This window comes from Lethenteron reissneri, unplaced genomic scaffold (genome assembly GCF_015708825.2).
Source record: "Lethenteron reissneri isolate LAM-NWPU_2019-01 unplaced genomic scaffold, ASM1570882v1 scaffold_1033, whole genome shotgun sequence".
In the NCBI taxonomy this organism is placed as follows: domain Eukaryota; kingdom Metazoa; phylum Chordata; class Hyperoartia; order Petromyzontiformes; family Petromyzontidae; genus Lethenteron; species Lethenteron reissneri.
In genome coordinates, this window is record NW_026890710.1 from 1 (window position 1) to 19504 (window position 19504).

Below are 19504 nucleotides of genomic sequence, written 5' to 3' on the forward strand. Positions count from 1 at the left end.
TAAACTGTAATACCACCAATCCCCTGTTCAACTGCGAACGTTTACCCTCAATGGCATCTTCTTTGACAGGGCATTGTGGATGGCAACCGCTTTTTGTTAGTTAGATTTGCAAGCTTATTACCATGTGCATATATATTTTATACTGCCTCCACCCCGACCTTCACCCAGCAGTGGATTGATTGTGGATTATGAAGATGATAATACTTGCGGCAGATAAGTGCCTACTGATTTGCGAATCTTGAAATATATGCTTTTTTATTCGGAGCTTTCTGGTGTGTGCCGCTGCTGTTGTTGCGCGTGGTGATTTAATAATTTTTGGTGGACCTCAGTTTACAGGACCTGACCCTGTACAACCCGGAGAGGACGATCACCGTGCGGGGCAGCGTCGAGGCGACCTCCAAGGCGGAGGGGGAGATCATGAAGAGGCTCCGAGAAGCCTACGAGAACGACCTCGCCGCCATGAACGTGAGGATTTCGCTTTTGTTGTGCAATCGGAAACCTCTTGAGTTGGGTGCAAGTACAGTGGGAGCATTGTCATTGTTATACCCTGTCTCTTGTTGTTGTTGTTGTGGGTATTATAACATAATCGCTTTTAAATGCACGTGGGGTTTTCGATTCCCAAGTTTGCATTAAGTCCTCGTTTAACGTGGGAGATGCGTTCCTAAAAAGTGCCGCGTTGGGCAAAGAGATTTCCCCGTAAATAATGTCACGATAAATGTTGCCGAGATGCGATGTACTACCACTACTACTACACACAGTGAGATGGCGGGACAATAACGGAGGGTTCGCTGCCGCGTTACTGTATCATTCTGCGTACTGTATCACTGTAGCCCTCAGCCGTGCTGCTCACGAAAGTACTTTGTTGCCGACTGCTCAGAAACTGCTTCATAACGTTACGCGTTCTGCGTTAAAAGGAGCTATGTTACAGACAGTTCAACTGTGTGCGCCTTTGGCGTCATCTGGTCGAACACCGTATGAGACTAGGCTCTAAGGAAAGCTGTCTCTGGTGTGGACCAATCAGTTTCAGGGACAATGCATAAATTATCAGAGTATGTTTTTTTTTGCATTCTGACTGCAAGTATTGTGGTTCATGCAAACATGATTCCTTGCAAAAGGTGTCAGTTTTGTCGCCAGAAAAAAGGGGAAAACCCCTGTTATTATATTTTGGTGCTGGCAAAGGAGGCCTCATGATGAGATATATTATCTAATACTTTCATATAAAATGTATTTACTTTTTTATTAAAACCCAATTGTTTTGCATTATGATCATTTTCATACGTTAAATAGCTTATGTATTTATTTAAGATGATTGATTCAAAAGACAGGTTTTCATAGGCCAATATCATTATCCACAAAATTTGCTCTTCACGAGCATCTCCAGAACGTATCCCTCGCTGTAAATAACGAGGGATTACTGCACTTTCGACAATTCTAGGGTTACATTCAACATTAAATACGTTCACGCGTATCAGCTTTAAAAAGGTGATTTCTTTGATCTCCCTCCTTCGAGACGATGTATAATGCCGCCCCAACGTGTCACATCTTGCAGAATATAACAGCGGGCCTAGGGGTTCAGGCTTTCCTTGGGGCAGGAGTGGCGTGCCGGCTGGCACCAGGTGGCGCTCCATCGCAGCCGTGCACTGGCGCTTTGGCTGGCGCCAGGGAATGTTACGTTCCTCCTCCAACATTTGTTCCCCCCCCCCCCCCCCCACAGAAACCAATATTTGTTCCCAAGAGGAACCAATATTTTAGGAATTTGGGGTTCCCCTTTTGAATATTTGTGTACCCCCTTCCTACCCCCACCCCCCTCCTTATTTGCTTGTTGCAAAATTATCTTCTTGTATAAGTCTGTATCCCTGTAATTTCAAGTAAAAATCTTTTTAGGACCACGTTACAAACTTATCTATGAAATGGTTCCATCACTTGGTTTTCCGTGCTGTTTAACTTGTTATGCAATCTGTTTGGACTTAACTTTGTTCAAACCAATGAAGTTTTTGCTCATTTGCCTTTCCCTTAGCAGTAACCAAGCCCAACTATCTCACCCTAACATGTTCAATGGTGGGAAAGTATATTGATTACAAATAGAGGAATCGATATTTATTTATACCACCACCTGATACCTGTGCAGTTAGCATGTTTTTCACAATGATAAATAATATTGGCACAAAATTGATAAGAATTGTACGTCTAAAATGTGCATTACTTTATAATATCTTTAAGTTAATATTTTTGCATGCTTTTGTGCCATTTAGTTGGGTAAGAGTAGAACTCGCATGGGAATGCATCCGATTTTAGTTTTTTTATGGCCAGTGTCTAAAGAGGCTTTTTTAGGTCTCTGGCAAAATAGAAACTTAGCTGAATGAGACAGGGCAGGGCTTAAGATATGGGAAATGAGAGAGGGATGAACACATGAACCCCGGGGCAGGCATCGATAGACCGCTCGACTTCAACGCCAAGGAGAAAGTTGCCAGCACAATGAAGCTCCCCCAGTACCAATGAGATTCGGAGGGTCGACACTACCAAGTGTCTCGATGCTGGCGAGCACAGGAGGGGGCTGGCAGCAGCAACAAGGTTTAATGCCAACAAGGTCCTTGAAGTTCGATTTAAAGCTTTCGTGACTGCAGCGATTCATATTCTTGGTTCTTTCGGTAAAGTCACGTAGAAGGGAAATAATAAATAATAAAATTACAACAATAAAATTCTCACGACGTTTCGATTGCAACACAAGCAATCATCATCAGGTGTGTGAAAACCACACCTTCTACGTGACTTTACTTTTAATAATAAAATAAAACAATAAAATTATCACGACGTTTCGATTGCAACACAAGCAATCAAGAATAAGGTCCTTAAAGTTCAACACCAAACAGGGCCCAGGAACATATGCCAAAAGTCAGTGGGAACGAGCGCCAGGAATGTGGAGAGGTCAGGAAAGGGTTTTAGAAGGCAGCACGGGGTCTAAACCAGTGATTGTTGGGGGGGGGGGGGGGGGGGGAATCAAAGACAAAAAATGAAAACCGGAGGGAAAAAAATAATGGCGGTAAAAAATAAATCCTGTGGTATAGGAAGACATTCGGGGAAAAATCGGATTTAACACCGGCAACATTTTGCACTCTGCTGTCTCAACCCAAGAGGAGCTGGTGAGGTAGGCACGGCTGAAACGGGCACCCTTGTCGCGACTTACGTGCCGTGGCACATAGCAGTGTGCAGGCAATTAATCTTCAACTTGTCTCTGTTCTGTTTCAACTGAACACATCTCTTAAGTCTCGATTTAAAGCTTTCGTGACTGCAGGGATTCATCTTCTTGGTTCTTTCGGTAAAGTCACGTAGAATGCAAATAATAAATAATAAAAATAAAACATAATAAAATAATTCTCACGACGTTTCGGCCACAACGCAAGCAGCCGTCCTCAGGTGGAGAGCAGGTCTGTCGAGCAGGTCTGTCGAGTAGACAGAGTCTGAGGACGGCTGCTTGCGTTGTGGCCGAAACGTCGTGAGAATTATTTAATTATGTTTTATTTTTATTATTTTATTATTTCCATTCTACGTGACTTTACCGAAAGAACCAAGAAGATGAATCCCTGTAGTCACGAAAGCTTTAAATCGAAAAATCTTTCGGTAAAGTCACGTAGAACGGAAATAATAAAATAATAAACATTAAACATAATAAGTAAATTAAACATAGAACGTCGTGAGAATTATTTTATTATTTTATTTGTATTATTTTATTTTTCCATTCTACGTGACTTTACCGAAAGAACCAAGAAGATCTCTTAAGTCATCGTGCCCGTCTTGGCCACATCTCTTCTTACACACCTCTTGTCTCGGCTGTATCATCGCTTCTACTCGGACATACGGTCTCTCTGTCTTCACTCATGGCCATCTCGTGTTGCTGTCTCTCACTCTATTTCTGGGTCTCATCGCAAGGACTGCTATCTCTAATATATAAAATTTAAATTTCGATTTAAAGCTTTCGTGACTGCAGGGATTCATCTTCTTGTTTCTTACGTGACTTAACCGAAAGAAACAAGAAGATATAAAATTGACTTACTCTGCAGCATCGGCGCTCCAGCTTTTGTCACACACCTGCTTAGTTGTTTCTATGTTCGCTACGTACAAATCCTAAAGGCACCCTGTCCGTATCCCACTGACCCTGCTTCTTCACCTACCCAGTCAGTGTCTCACAGCTGGTGGAAGCAGAACTGCTGGTGACCGTGGTTTAAGCGTAACATCCGTGAGTTGCAGCGTTGTTGTTTGACCACACTTCACCACGCTGGTCAGTGTGGGTTGGTGAAGGCATCTAACTGATATGGGAACTCGGTACAATCACACGGGGGGGGGGGGGTGGGGGGGGGGGCCCTCCGGTTGTAATTTACGACAGTGATAATGATTGCAATTACAGCTGTTACATCAATTTACTATCACAATAACAGTACTACCACATGTGGCTGTGCTCCCACATGTGATCTTCTTTTCTTTAGAACATTGTCACTCCTTAATGTTTTAATGTGTGCCAGATGCCAATAAGTATATTTCATGTCTCCGTCATCATCGTGTTTATTTTTTAAGTAAGATGGTACAATTCTAGAGAACGTTGAACCATCTTACAGCTCTTAGTGATGCCAAGAAAACACAACCCAGATTTGTTATCTTAGTGTTACAATATATTTTTTAAACTTCTCCTGAGGTTGGCACTATATTCTTGGTTCTTTCGGTAAAGTCACGTAGAAGGGAAATAATAAAATAATACAAATTGAACATAATAAAATCAAATTCTCACGACGTTTCGGCCACAACGCAAGCAGCCGTCCTCAGGTGAAGAACATGTCTGTCGAGAAGACAGAGTCTGAATGTCTTCTCGACAGGCCTGTTCTTCACCTGAGGACGGCTGCTTGCGTTGTGGCCGAAACGTCGTGAGCATTATTTTATAATGTTTATTTTTATTATTTTATTATTTTCCTTCTACGTGACTTTACCGAAAGAACCAAGAAGAGGTTGGCACTGTTGAAGTGCTCAGGTCACCATATGAAGATTTGTTGGCTTCAAATGTTGGTCAGGGTTAAAGCGGTAGCAAACTCAACCGATCATCTTTTTGGATACGATAAAATGGTACCGCTTTGTAGGAAGTTATCAGTGCTTGGTCCGTTGGGAGACTGGCACCCTCCAAGGGAATTGTGGAGTTTCCCACACCGGCTCAGGGCTGCGAGAGAGGAGAGATAGGAGTGCTGCTACCCCACGCTTGTTGTTGATGCAGGGAGTTGTTGCGAGTTGGCTTTGTTGTAAATTGCTTCGCCATTTTTTTATCTCGCCACGGTTGTGTTTTTGTGCCGTTTCAGCAACAGGGAAACCTGATCCCAGGGCTGAACTTGAACGCAGTGGGGCTTTTCCCCCCATCTATGCCCGGAATGCCGGCCTCATCAGTGCCACGTGCCATGAACACCCCCTACATGCCGTTTGCGGTAAGAACTCTGCCCTTCCCCACTTCCTCTCTTTTAGCTTTCCATCGAGCACCTGAATCAAATTTGTTTGCATGTTTTCACTGAAATGTGTGTTTCCCTGCACGGCGTAAAGCCATTTGCAAGAACGTGTCGAGTCGAATGATTTATATATTTTTTTCTCGTTTAATTTTCTTTTTAAATGTCTTATTTATGTTGTTTTGTGAGTTTTCTAATACGGCTGTCTACAGCGGCACTAGTTATTGGTGTGGAGCAGTCTTCCAATGTCTCCTCTTGGTGCTAACGCGACACAGAGGCGAAACCTCTCGGCTGTGCTACTGCTAACAAAGACTTAAATCCCCTCTGTATAGCTTTCGACAACCTGTTGGGGCAAGTGCTGTTAGCGAGCAGCTATTATAAAGGCAGGCACGACACACCGAGAGTGGGCAACACCATGCCCGGCCGCCTTTGTCTTCTTATTAGCAATGTTACACACCGCACCAGCTACTCATTTGAGATCTGAGTCGACCTAGGGGAGGCCCAGGATCGGTTTGGATAATCGTCACTGGTGTTGGCCATGAGCGGGGTTCGTGCTTTCTCTGTGGGTTTCGTGAGTCGTCGTTCCCCCCCACACACGACCCCCACCCACGACCCCCACCCACGACCCCCCCCCCCATCCGCCAGCCCTCTACACCGTCCCTGTCTCTGTGTCTGATTCAGAGTCACCCGTCGTTTGTGGGTGGTGCGTACGGCACGTCTGCTGTCACGCCGGCAGTGGCCCAGCCCGCAGCTGTAAGTGCAGCTAGAGGGGGGAGCTCCTGCCGTAGCGTTGTAGTCACACAGTCCTGGCGCCTCCTCACTGGTGTTCAGCGTTTCCTCTTCTTATCCAGATACAGCGCAGAGTACTCTGTTGCCAAAATAGTCATGGAAGAGTCTGAAGCTAGTGAAGGCATTTAAAATAAATAACTATGAGATGACAGGTTATAGCCACAGCTTTGTGTGAAAAAACGAGCAGAGATCTCAAAGGATGCCTTGAGTTTAGATGTATTTGTTTTATTTTATTCAGTAATTAGCCAAAGGGGAACACAACACATTACCGTCATAAAAATGTTTTTGTTTTAGTTGCAGCATACGATAGCCATTTAAGTATATGTTACTTGAGACCATCAAATGTGAAGTCTTAGCTCTTGGAGACTTGGTAAAAACAATTTAAATGGGCATCATCTATTGCTATCTGAGCCCCCTTTTTCTGTTTAATCAAAGGGCAGGAATTGGCTGTTGCATATTCCATGTAGCAGCTTCCCACGTGATTTTGTGTGTCCGTGCGTTGCCCTAACCTGCTTGCAGCACAAATATTAATTTGTGATTCGTATTAGAAAATTGCTTCTAGTACTCTTCGTGCTTGATCGTCGTTGTTGTGTGTGTGTGTGTGCGCTCATGTTGCCGAGCCAACATTAACACAGGCTCTCACCTCTGTGCGATGCTGCTGCTTCTTAGAGTGCTTCTTTTGCTTCTTTAGTATGGATTAATAACGGCAGATTAAGATACCATGTTAGATTTGTTATCTGCTCAATGCTTTGTTCAGAAGCAGAGTGGATCTCGTCGGTTCCTCCTATAAAGGAGTGAATACCGCAGCAGCAGCAGCAGCAGCGGATTGTTTACGACGCCGTCGATGGTTTCGGGAGTCGTGGCCGAGCACTCGCAGACCGCTGGATCTTTGATGCGCCCATTTGTGCATCAGGTGACCGCATCGGCAATGCCCGGTCTGGATTCGTCTGATGCTCAACCATTGGCATGGTGGAAAGTTAACACCGGGAGGTTCGACTTTAGAGAGTGCTTCTGCAATTGTAAATAACCTTATTGCTTTTGAAATGTAAAGTAAGAGTAAAACCTCTCAAAGTCAGACCAATTTGGTACAACTTTTCTGGTTATGAGCGATGTCTAGTCTACTGCAAATAATGAAATGGTGATAAAAACCAACATGCATATTAATAACATTCATGTGTATCTACAACTTAAGACATGTAATTAATGCTCGATGACAATTAACTATTGACAGTGAAATATTAACAGTTTTAATAACACGGAAATTACTACTGTATAATTAACCTGTTACGTTATCACCACCATGAATCAGAATTGGAATGCTAACATTCATTGGACGTGGACAGCTGCAGAGGTATTTTGACGTGCTTGACGAATATACATTATTTGTAAGATAAACGTAAAAGAAATGTGAAATGATGAGACCATATTCTTGGTTCTTTCGGTAAAGTCACGTAGAAGGGAAATAATAAAATAATAAAAATTAAACATTAAATAATTCTCACGACGTGAGACCATTCACAGCGAATGTAGATGAGCGTGGCTTCCAAGTGCCATGCTCACCGGATTTTTACACGACTTGGTGTAATTAATGCGCAAACTATGTTCCTGCCGGAGTTTTGTGTCCTCTTTATTTCTCAGTTTAGTTATTTGTTTCGGGCAGCTTGCACTGAATTCTAGCTTACTTCAGTCCGGCTTGGGGAGATTTTTACGGTGCAGTCACATCCTACCGTTCAATCAACAGATTCAATTGGCGATGTCCACAGCTCTGCGCGCTCCCTTTGCCCCCATTCGAAGCTTTGCCTGGTAACCACGGCTCGACCCTCTGCATGGTTTTGTCACCGACCCCCAAAGCGTCGTGCACGTTGGTGGTTGCGTCCACAGCGAGGCACCGCCACGGATTCCATGCGACCCGCTGCCCTGCCGTGTCGCGCGCGGTGCGCGTACATGCTTGTCTGTGTGCTTGCCCACCACCCCCACCCCGTGTGTTTGTGCTGCATGCACGCGTGTGCGCGTGTGTGTGTGTGAGAGCAGCAGACGGAGCAGGAGACGGTCTTCCTGTTCATCCCTACGCAGTCGGTCGGTGCCATCATTGGCAAAAGGGCCAGAACATTAAGCAGATCTCAAGATTTGCAGGAGCCTCCATCAAGGTACATTTGTGCGCGTGCGAGCACGTGTGTGTGCGAATGGCTTGGTGGTTTTAGAATACCTCCATTGTCGAAATGATTGTAGATTGTGCGGCTAATGGGTCGTGTAAGAAATACTTATCGTGTGTGTGAGGAGCTATGGATATGTGAAAGAGAGGCACAATCGTCTGCTAATTTATTTTGTGGATTGCATGGATAACCTCACCGGAAGACCAAGGGAGGAGGAGGGGAGGGGATAGCTCGGGCTAGATGGAGGGAGACTGTGAGAGTGGATCTAGGAGGTCACGTGGCTACTATGCACCGGCTGTGGTATCTAGCGCAGGGTAGAAAGCAAGGTGCGGTGGCATGATGACAAATGGCTTTGGCCATGATGACATCTTGATCTTGACAATGCAGTTGTAATGTTGTATATTCCGATTGGTAGACTTTAAGACGATGGAAATTGAGATATGATATAGTGGTTAGAAAAAAATACTAATGGCAACAGTTTGAGTATATTACAGAAATGTTACAGAGAAGATAGTTTCAGTCAGGGTAGTCTACACAAGAGAAGAATAATATATATATTTTTAGATATAATTTTCCCATGAAAAATTACTTGATTTGAAAAACCCATCTAACCCCATGGACTCATGTTTTTGCCACTTCCTGTTTATTTGAACACCACATTAAATGATAATTACACTGAGCAAAGTTGTATGGAAAACATTAAAGTACATAACTGTGTTGTGATTCATGTGCTCTTCAAGTATGCGTATAAAATGCACATTTTACATGGAGTAGCATATGTTTATTCCGTGTCTCCTGTGATTCATGTGGCTTAGTCATATGCCTTATTCTAATACAGTTTTAGCAGTGAGCTTTATTTACCCGGTTGGCAGACTTACACGAGTATTAGTCACAGGATCTTGAGCAATTGATGACGGATCAGCCATGCATCTAGATTGATTTCATACATCCGTGTAATCACGATTGTAATTTTGATAGACACAAGATGGTTTCCCATTAAATATATTTTGTTTATCCAAAAAAAAATTCAGCAATTTTCTCAAAAGTAACAGATTGTCGTAAAGTCACGGGCTCAATATGAAAACGTTAAACAATTAAACTTTTTAATGTTTCTTTTATTTGTAAACAATTGTAAAAAAAATCGGTAAATACAGTTTGTTCTAGAAATGTTTGTGTTGGTTTTAGGGCCCAGCTAAAATGGTTTAAAGTATTTAATCATGTTTACTTCATGCTTTTAACAGTAGCAGAGGTCAGTGGAGTTTGATGTGGGGTGATGTTATGTACATTACATATAGCCTACACAGGCGGAATTGTTTGTATAAGGTAGGGCACTGATAATAGGGGTAGACAGGTCTGTAGTGTGTGAGTGTACTAGTGGTGAGTAGTTGGTGATTGTCTTTGTGTTTCTCCTTGTTGCGATGGGACTTGTAGGATGTTGAGATGTATAAGGGCACGGGGTGACCAGTACGGTCTGAATTTGTCTGTAATAAGGTAGGGCACTGATAAGGGGTTAACAGGTATATGGGTCCTGCCAAGTTTTCGCAGTGGGGGGAGCGACGGTTGCCCTGCAGATTCCAATTGAGTTCTTTGCGGTGTCATTTAAAAAATAAGTAATATTTGAAAATACTTTTTTTAAACACGCTTTAATGAAATGTACCAGTACGAGTAATGGCAGAACTCCACGACTCCAAGAAGTGGCCCCGAAGCTTGCCATAACGTAAGGGGCCGTTGTGATTTACAGCCAACGTGAGTTGAGCGTGGACAATTAGACCCAAGGCCGAAACATAAGATACAAAAAGATTGCTTAAAAAATATATATATGTTATTTTTAATGATAGAATATAGTATTGTCATCAGTATGACATACGTATACCAAGTCTGCAGTCGATACCACATTGGGAAGTGGGTTAAAATTGAGTTACAAGATTTGAGGATACGACAACAGACAGAGTTGAGGATAGAACAGACAGAGTGAGTTAAATAAAAGCGTGTGAAAAGAAATTGGGCAAACTTGAACCATGAGATTTGGCACACAACGGCCCCCTGTTGCGAATGACATCACGGGACGCTTGAACGTCCGCTGTGAAGCAGGCTAGGGGGTGCGTGCTTCATGCTCAGTACGCACGCTGCAGCGTTGACCAGACCGGCCGCTGGAGTCCCCGAGCGGCGAACCTCCGCGTCGAGCGGCGAAAACGCCCCGCCGCTGGGCCGTGCCACCGTCCAGTTGTGTGAATGGTACTCTACTCTTAGGTTTTTTCGGTAGAGTCACGTAGGTAAAAAAATGAAATTAAAATTAATAAAAGTATTAATAGAAATAAAATAAAATAAATGGTTATTTATTTTAGTATTAATAAAAAAAATATCTAAATGTATTATTATTTTTCATTTCTATTAATACTTTTATTAATTTAATTGTATTTTTTACCTACGTGACTTTACCGAAAAAACCTAAGAGTATGAATCCTTGCAGTCACGAAAGCTTCAAATCTACAATTAATGTGTGAATGGTGTTGATGCTGAGCCATGTACTTTGGCGGTATCTGGCACGCAGGAAAGTTTGTTTCTGCTCGTTCATATTTCTTGCCCAATGGACGCTTTTCCGTCACGAAACGATGCGCGCTGGGCTGCCTGTTGCGACTTGCGCCGTGTGTGACCCCCGTCTTCTCGCAGATTGCGCCTCCTGAAACGCCTGACGCCAAGGAGAGAATGGTCACCATTACTGGCCCTGCTGAAGCACAGTTCAAGGTGAGAGTAACCCTCATGGAAATGCCCATTACTTCGGCATTGAAATGATAATAAAAAAAGGAAATTTTTACTAAATATAATTAAGCTTTTTTCATATTTAATGTGCGTTTTTCACCATAACACCAAGAACTCGTGAGATAATTACATTCATGGTACGTTGCAATAGCAATCACCTGCTCCATGTATTATAATTATACACAAGGCTATTGCTTGTAATTGTTACCGTGTTATTAGGTGAGGGGATGACATTGTGTGGGCACTGATTGTGGGGTTCAGGATCAGAGTTAATCGCATTTTGATCCACCGCTCTAAAGCCAACACCCACCCAACGTTCAAAACGGTGGTTTGTGCTAATTACACCACTGATCTCTGGGTAACAGTCGAACTCCGATCTCCGCATCGCTGTGCAAAAATGTGACGAAGATATGGCAAGCTTCGCGGCATCCTGTACGGCGTGTCACCCCGTGCGCTCGTTGTTGGCTGTGTGCGTCTCCAGGCCCAGGGCAGAATTTATGGGAAATTAAAAGAAGAGAATTTCTACAACCCCAAGGAAGAAGTGAAGCTGGAGGCACACATCAAGGTCCCATCGGCCGCTGCCGCAGGGTCATCGGCAAGGGAGGGCGAACGGTACGATTGCAACGCCGCTGAACAGGCCGCGCCGGTCATGCTGACGCACTCGCACATGAATAGATACAGGGTGTCCAAAAATGAATACAGTAAACCTTGGATTGCGAGTGTTTTGCAAGACGAGCAATTTTTTAAAATAAATATGAATTTGATGAACGAGCGAGGTCTTGCAATACGAGTAGCACGTGTGTACACTTTGTCTGCCGAGTGTCACGTGATCACAACTGATATACGAGTGCTTTGGATTACAAACACGTTTCCGGAACGAATTATGTTCCCAATGCAAGGTTTTACTGTAGACCAAAAAAAAACGTTGAATGGTGTTATTGTTCTTCGAGATATTGACGTAAAATGTATATGAATACATGTGATAGACTTATAAGTTTTGTTATGGCATTGATTCGATTTTCTCGAATATCTAATCAATATAATTCAGCATTCAGCCTCCGAGAAAACATTTTCCCAACACAGCTGTAGAGATGGATGATGACACAGCATCAACAATATTATGTTTAAGTACTTAATGATCCCTTGGTTTGCTAGTGTAGACTTGACTTAAAAGATAAAATCTAAGTGGTGTGAAGTTGGGTGAATGGGTGGACTTGTCTGCCATATCAGAAAATGGAGTTTATACTGAAAAACAGAAAGAAAAGTACCAATAAATATTCACAACAAACTAAACCTTATACGTCTAATGCATATATTCATACTTGATTTAGTGCTTTCGTGACTGCAGGAATTACTCTTGGTTATTTCGGTAAAGTCACGTAGAAAGAGAAAAGAATAAATTAAATAATAGCATACGAGGTTCGATTGCAACACAAGCAATCATCATCAGGTACAAACGAAAGAGAAAACAAAATCTAGTTAACTTAGAAATATAATGCAATACAACACAGAGAGTCGGCTACCATAACAGTCAACACCCTACCTGGTTGATTACGTTCTTCCAAAGATTGCTAAATTTAACACATTCCTGCGGAGGGAGCTGTAGGAACATTGGGTTGCTCGGTCAATGGCCAGGGTCAACGGCGGCGTGGTGTATTCCGCAAATATGGTCGACTGTGAGGGCGGGCACAAGCCGGCGTGAGTAGGTTCAACGTTGAGTGTTATAAGGGCACCACGGGGTGACCAACCCCCCCCCACCCAGCCCCTCCCCACCCCCCGCCCCTCTCCACCCTTCCCACCCAGCCCCTCCCACCCTCCCCACCCAGCCCCTCCCCACCCTCCCTCCCCGACCCAGCCCCACCATCCCCTCCCCACCCAGCCCCTCCCTCCCCACCCAGCCCCTCCCTGCATGACGGACGGACACAATAATCCCCGTGGGCTGGTGCAACCAGGAGGTTCCTACCAGTAAGAGAAAGATTAAACACAGAACCGAAGATACACGGACAGGACACACACAAGCAGAGAGACACACATAGGCACACACATCAAATGTACGCCAGTATCTAATAACTATATATAAAAACCAGTCCTGTAGTGTGGCTGAGGTTCACTAGCCACGTGTGGATTTTTTTCTCTCAGAATTTCATCACTTTGGCTGCTTTTATGAAAAGATAATACAATGTGATGTTGAGAAGACAAGCACTTCCACTTACCACGTGGAACACATTCTTGTATTCGTAATGCTCTGTTATTTCAGGACCGTTCTCACAAGCAGTTTTGCATGCATATAATAACATTTTTATATTCTATGGTTATTTTCGGTAAAGTCACGTAGAGTAGAAAAAATTATAACAATAAAATAATAAAAATAAAGTCAATCAAAAATATTTTTCATAATTTTTTGATTCACTTTATTTTCATTATTGTTAATATTTTATTACTTTTTTTCGCTTTATTTAATTTTTATTATTTTATTGTTAATATTTGTATTATTTTTATTCACTTTATTTAAATTGTATTATTTTATTGTTAATACTTGGATTATTTTTATTCACTTTATTTAATTTGTATTACTTTATTGTTATTTTTTCTATCTACGTGACTTTAACGAAATAATCATCATGGTTCTTGCAGTGTGTCCTGCATCTTTTCGTCCTTGCAACCTTTTCCTCACTGCAAACAAGCCAGGCGTTATTCTATTAACCTTTGATGTCCGTACGAACACATGATCCAATAGTGTTAACTGTTTGAGGCATTTTGTCTTTGTGTGTTTTGGCATTTGTCTACTAATTCGTTTGTTAATTATCTTAATACGCACAGAGAGTCAATTGATATGTCTTGGATGGAATGTGTGTATAAGTGTTGCCTCGGCACAGTTGCCTGTACGTTGTCGGTTTTTCTTCCCATTCCGCTCCGACGATGTACGTGTACATCATCAAAAGGGAACTGCAAAGGGGAAAAAAATACTCCATCGCTACCGAGACTCCCACAGGCCATGCGGGAGGGCGTGTGGCACGGTTTGTCACCAGCTGTAATAGAGTGGTCGTGTCGCTGCAGTTCTCTGCGGCGAATACAATGTCTTTAAAAACAGCAGCGCTACGCCTCTCTACATCAAATTTGCGCTAACCGCTTGCGCTTTCCAAGATTCAGCGGTCAATGGGTCACCCACCCTGCAACTTTCAGTCAACTCGTAATGGGAGAAAAGATTAATTTTTACAATTTACTTGGAGACTGATTTGGAATATTGAGCTCTCGTTGTAAATGTTCTTTCGTACACATTTGTAGGTGACTGTCCTTGGGGAAATTTGCTCTGAAACTTTTCCAGAAGGCTCTAGGAATTGAATCGTCATTTGTTCCATTCAAACTGTCCTCATGGCAAGCCCACCACACCAACTGCTAAGGCTGCCTCCACACCAAAATTTAAATACAATTTATTTCAAAGCGCAGTGTTTGGGCCAGTTGACATATGGAATTGCGGTCATAATCACTTTGCGTGTACAAGGTCATTTTTATTTAGAATGTCCCCAGTTTTTGGATACCACTTTCGCTGCCCATTGGACTCATCTGATATCGGTGAAAATAAACCGGTGTGATCATCATCTGCATCAGAACATCAACACGCTGATGCGCACAGCTCCTTCGTGAATGGGAAATTTAAAGGCACGTCACAGAAGTGCAATTGTGGCCATACAACCTAACTACGGACCATGCGGTAAACCACTGCAGCTCCTTCAACAGAGGAGGAACAGCAAAGACTGCAGCAACTCTCTCTCCTGAAGCCCTCTTGACTTGGCCAGCAACAGAACTCGACGTTTAGCTCCTGAACCATATTGCCATCATTAGCCGTGGCCAGAAAAACAACTGAATGTAATGCCCTCTAATAAACTAACACTATGATGGCACCTCTGGCACATATACACAGCACATGAGCCGACTTTATGTCATCCAGCCAGGCGGTGCTTGTGACAAAGCACTCAACTCACCAGTTTGTTGTCTTTCCCCACACCGTTGATTAGCACGGTTGGCTACGTACGGTGCGAATTAAATTCAACATACATGCGCAAGAATAGAGATCAGTGTGAAATTCCAGATTTGATGCTTTCGTGACTGCAAGGATTCATACTCTTAGTTCTTTCGATAAAGTCACGTAGGTAAAAAATAAAATTAAAATTAATAAAAATAAAATTAAAATCACGACGTTTCGGAGGCAACCCAAGTCTCGGAGGCAACACAAGTCTCCGTCATCAGGTGGGACTGTGATGACGGAGACTTGTGTTGCCTCCGAAACGTCGTGATTTTTATTTATTTTTTATAAATTTTAATTTCATTTTTACCTACGTGACTTTACTGAAAGAACTAAGAGTATCAGTTTGAAAACGGTATCGGTCATCCCCCTGCACCCCTAACCCCCCGTCCCGTCCCATCTCGTCTCGTCCAGGTCAACGAGCTGCAGAACCTGACGAGTGCCGAGGTGGTCGTGCCGCGGGACCAGGCGCCTGACGATGACGACCAAGTTGTCGTCAAAATCATCGGGCATTTCTTCGCCAGTCAGGTACAGCTGCCGCTGTGTGTGGTGCTCACCTTTTCAGCCGCACTTAGTCTGGCGCGCTGGGGCACGCCCCTTATCCGTCGGCACTGGAGGTTGCATTGGTGGATCGCCAAGATGTCGTGTGTTGGGGCCACCCACCACCCCTGCACGGCTATGAAGGTGGCTGTGAGGTGGCTGTGAAGGTGGCTATGAAAGTGGCTGAGAGGTGACCACGAGGTGACATTGAGGTGACCAGATGATGACTGCAGTATGGCAAGAGAGATTGCGGGACCATGTTATAGATCTCGCAGCCTTGTTACTCGATTAAATGAGTTGTTATCCAGGTACTACAATTCCCCCCCCACCCCCCACCCACATGTAAAATAATCACTAAGGAATTGGCCAAGGATCTCAATGTATTTTCTAATTTGGTTGCAACACGATTCATGTGGACAAATCGCAACACTGCAGCATTTCTACAACCCGTAGACTTACCTGTTTCATGGAATTCGGCGACCCCGTGGCCTACGATGCCTGGGTCCTCCGCTTGCTCTCGCCAGGGCTGCATTGTTCTTACACATTTAACAAAACAAGCGAAGTCAAGTTCTTCAAGGCCGGCAGAAAACCTCTTCAGACTTCCACATCTACTGACCACGGCGTCTCACCGCTTTCTTACGCAGCGATGGCAAGTGACTCGGGGGTTAAACTGTGCAGGGACCCGTTTCTAAGCGTTATTAAATTGTAAATATTTGATACATTTTTACGTGTTGATTAAATGTTAGACGGTAATTACACGTGAATGTAATTTAACTTTTATAGTAATTAATTCTTAATTACTTGCAGTATGTCAGACATCCCACATAAACAGAAGAGCTTTTTTCCCCCAATTTGTCTGCCTTGAGAGGTTTTACATAATTGAATCCGCTTCGAGGTTGATTCTGCCAAAAGCGTTAATGAGCTTCTACCCGCGCTGTACATTTATGCCCATGTCTTCCATGTAATTCCACACAAATTCGATCCACATGCTTCATTTCCCCCTTTATATTACCTTACCAGTAGCAACTGCCACACAGCCTGTGTGCTTCCAGGCACGCGATTTCATTCCTCCATGACCATTCCCCAAGCGTTTGCTTCGTGCACCCACATCGCCGCACAGCTTCCGTCCACCCTTGTTCTAACCAAAGTTCTTCCATTCCCCGACCCGCTGTCGTTTCTCCCCCAAGACGGCGCAGAGGAAGATCCGTGAGATCCTGCAGCAGTATCGGCAGCAGCAGCAGCGGCAGCCACCTCCGGCCGACCTTCCGGGACAGTCCCGGCAGAAGTAGCCCCACCACACCCCACCCACCTCACCACGCCCGACCTCCTGGGCAGTCCACCAGCAGACACCACAGGGATGGGGAGAGGGCTAGGCACCCAAGCAGGGAGAGGAACTGCTAAGCACCAGTGTTAAAGGCAGAAATCCGTATCAAGTTTTCAGTTGTTTTGTATTGTAACGTCAATTTTAGAAGAAAAAAATTGCTTCCCACCAATTGTCTTAAACCAACGACGATGAAATGTGGACTATGTTTTATCACCTGCCTTTTATGGAGGATTGTATTTCTTGCCTGGTCCTGTTTCCTCCTCCCTTTCCCTGTAACCAAAGTATTGTTTTTCTCTTCCCCCACCCCCTCCCATTTAGAAATTTTTTGTTAAAAAAATTTGGCTTTTTTTTTTGAACAGGCATTGCTTAGTGTTTACAACCGGCTATTTAAAACCAACGGCATAAGTCCTTGCTTAGGCAATGGGAATCATTTTATTAGGTCTTTACTATTTTTATAAGACGCAGTGGGACACTACAAGTGAGCCCAAACTGAGGAGCAATGAATGTGCTGGCCAAGGCACGGACACATGTGCTTTTTTTTAACAGAACTACCTCAGGCATTAAGTACCTCAGAGTTCCTTTTGTTCCTTTGGGATGGTTTTGTATGCTTATAAATTGAAAGCCTTGAGCATTTTATTTTTTTAATAAAAAAAAGGGTAAAATGTGGTTGTGGGGCCGTCGGTTTGGGAGATAAACTACCGTTTGGTTTTTTTGCCGAGATGTACATTTTCCCACTCCCGAACCGACAGCTGGGCGTTTGTGATAAAAAAGAAAAACGTTTAAGTGACGCTTCAGAAATGTCGAGCCTCATTTCTACTGAGGTAACGACACCACCACCACCACACACCCCCCTTTGGGCTTCACACGTTTTCGCAACGACGATAATGAAGACTACACGCCATGCCTATGTACACGCCATCCAAAAAGCAATGCCAGTTATGTCAAAACGTAGTAAAGATATGACCTTTTTACAACAGCGGTGACAAAAGCAAAAAAGAAAAGGTATCACAATGTAAGAAGTTGTTTGATGTGTGTATCGGGCGGCTATGAATACGAACGTCGGACACTGCTGCTAGGGCCGATGAGTAGGACACCAGGATCTTCCGTTTGTTCGCCTGTTTCTCCTGCAGTCAGTTCGGAGTCTTCTCAGCGCCGGGAGCCTGCGTTGCTGGCTTGCGTGCGTGCGTTTGTTTAGTTTTTAAGGCTTCGTGCTCCGCTAATGAAGGAGATGTAAGAGCGCGAAACCCAGACGTATCTCGAGGAGTTTTCTTTTTTCTTCTTCTTCTGCACGAGCTGCGCTTACTCTGCAGACTAAATCCTCCCTGCGTGCAACTCGGAGACCCGATTTATTTCTGCGATTGTGTATGGGGATCGTCCAGTTACATCTCTCGCTTTTACAGGGGGGCACCCTGTCACGCGTAAATGTTCCATTGTGATCGCAGTGTTTACATTTCGGAATTGATGGTCATCGACAGGGACATCCTTTCCTTTGTGCAAGATGCCACCCTGATCTGAGAAACTAATATTTCCCAATCTCTGATGTTACGGTGCCTGTGTTCCCTTAAAGCTGTCAGAAATACTCTCACCTTAACAGGCTAATTGTCGTGCTGCTTTTACAGATGTGTATCTGAATCAATTTCACAATGTAATCAGGATTTGTGGATTTTCTACATGCATGTTTTCTCTTTAAGCAAAATACATTGCTGCATGACCTCAGGTATAAACTGCAGCAGAAAACCAACTGTCTCATCTGACGTGGAGAGAAAATGTGTTGTAATGGTGAATCATGGTTTTGTGCTAATGTAGTCGCGTCGCTTCGACACGAGCGGATGAACTATGATTTGTGATGAGCCCCAGCATGCTATGGGGATACCGTTTTTTTACAGATCACCTTTAAGGGAACACAGATTGGTGGGAGTGAAGATGTTTGATATTCCAGCGATGATAAGAGCTGCACAGCGCGTCCTGCCCAGCGCCATCCTGCCGCTGTGCAACTGCTATGCATGCTGGGAAATCTGGATTGTGCTTGGACCAATCTGCAGGTGGAATTTTATGCACATTTGATGGATAATGATGGTGAAAATTTGCATCTTGATTTCACTGTTCTGGTGGATTGGTAACCATAACAAAAAAAAATGCAATCAATCCGTCGCTGGAACAGCCTTTGGTAAATTAATTTCAGTAAAACAATTCGGCTCCCCTCCAAAAAAATTAGTGGGTCCGTATTTTAGGATCCACAATTGGACGTGTCCAGTTCGAATGTTCCTGCCTCAGCCTTGCCCTGCCACAGAATATCGCACAGTCGCTGTTATTGCTGCATATCTTTTCAAACAATTCAACTAATTTTTTATTTACCAAGTAAGGCCCACTGAGCTATATATTTGTTATTTTGTCAGACGCGACCCATCCACAAATGATAGCTGAACTCAGTTGGCTCATC

The 19504-nt window shown here is 43.7% G+C and overlaps 1 pseudogene; it reads left to right on the top strand.

Annotated features, from left to right (window-relative positions):
• Positions 1-329: 329 nt before the first annotated feature.
• Positions 330-17318, top strand: LOC133361416 (insulin-like growth factor 2 mRNA-binding protein 2; annotated as a pseudogene).
• The last annotated feature ends 2186 nt before the right edge of the window (positions 17319-19504 follow it).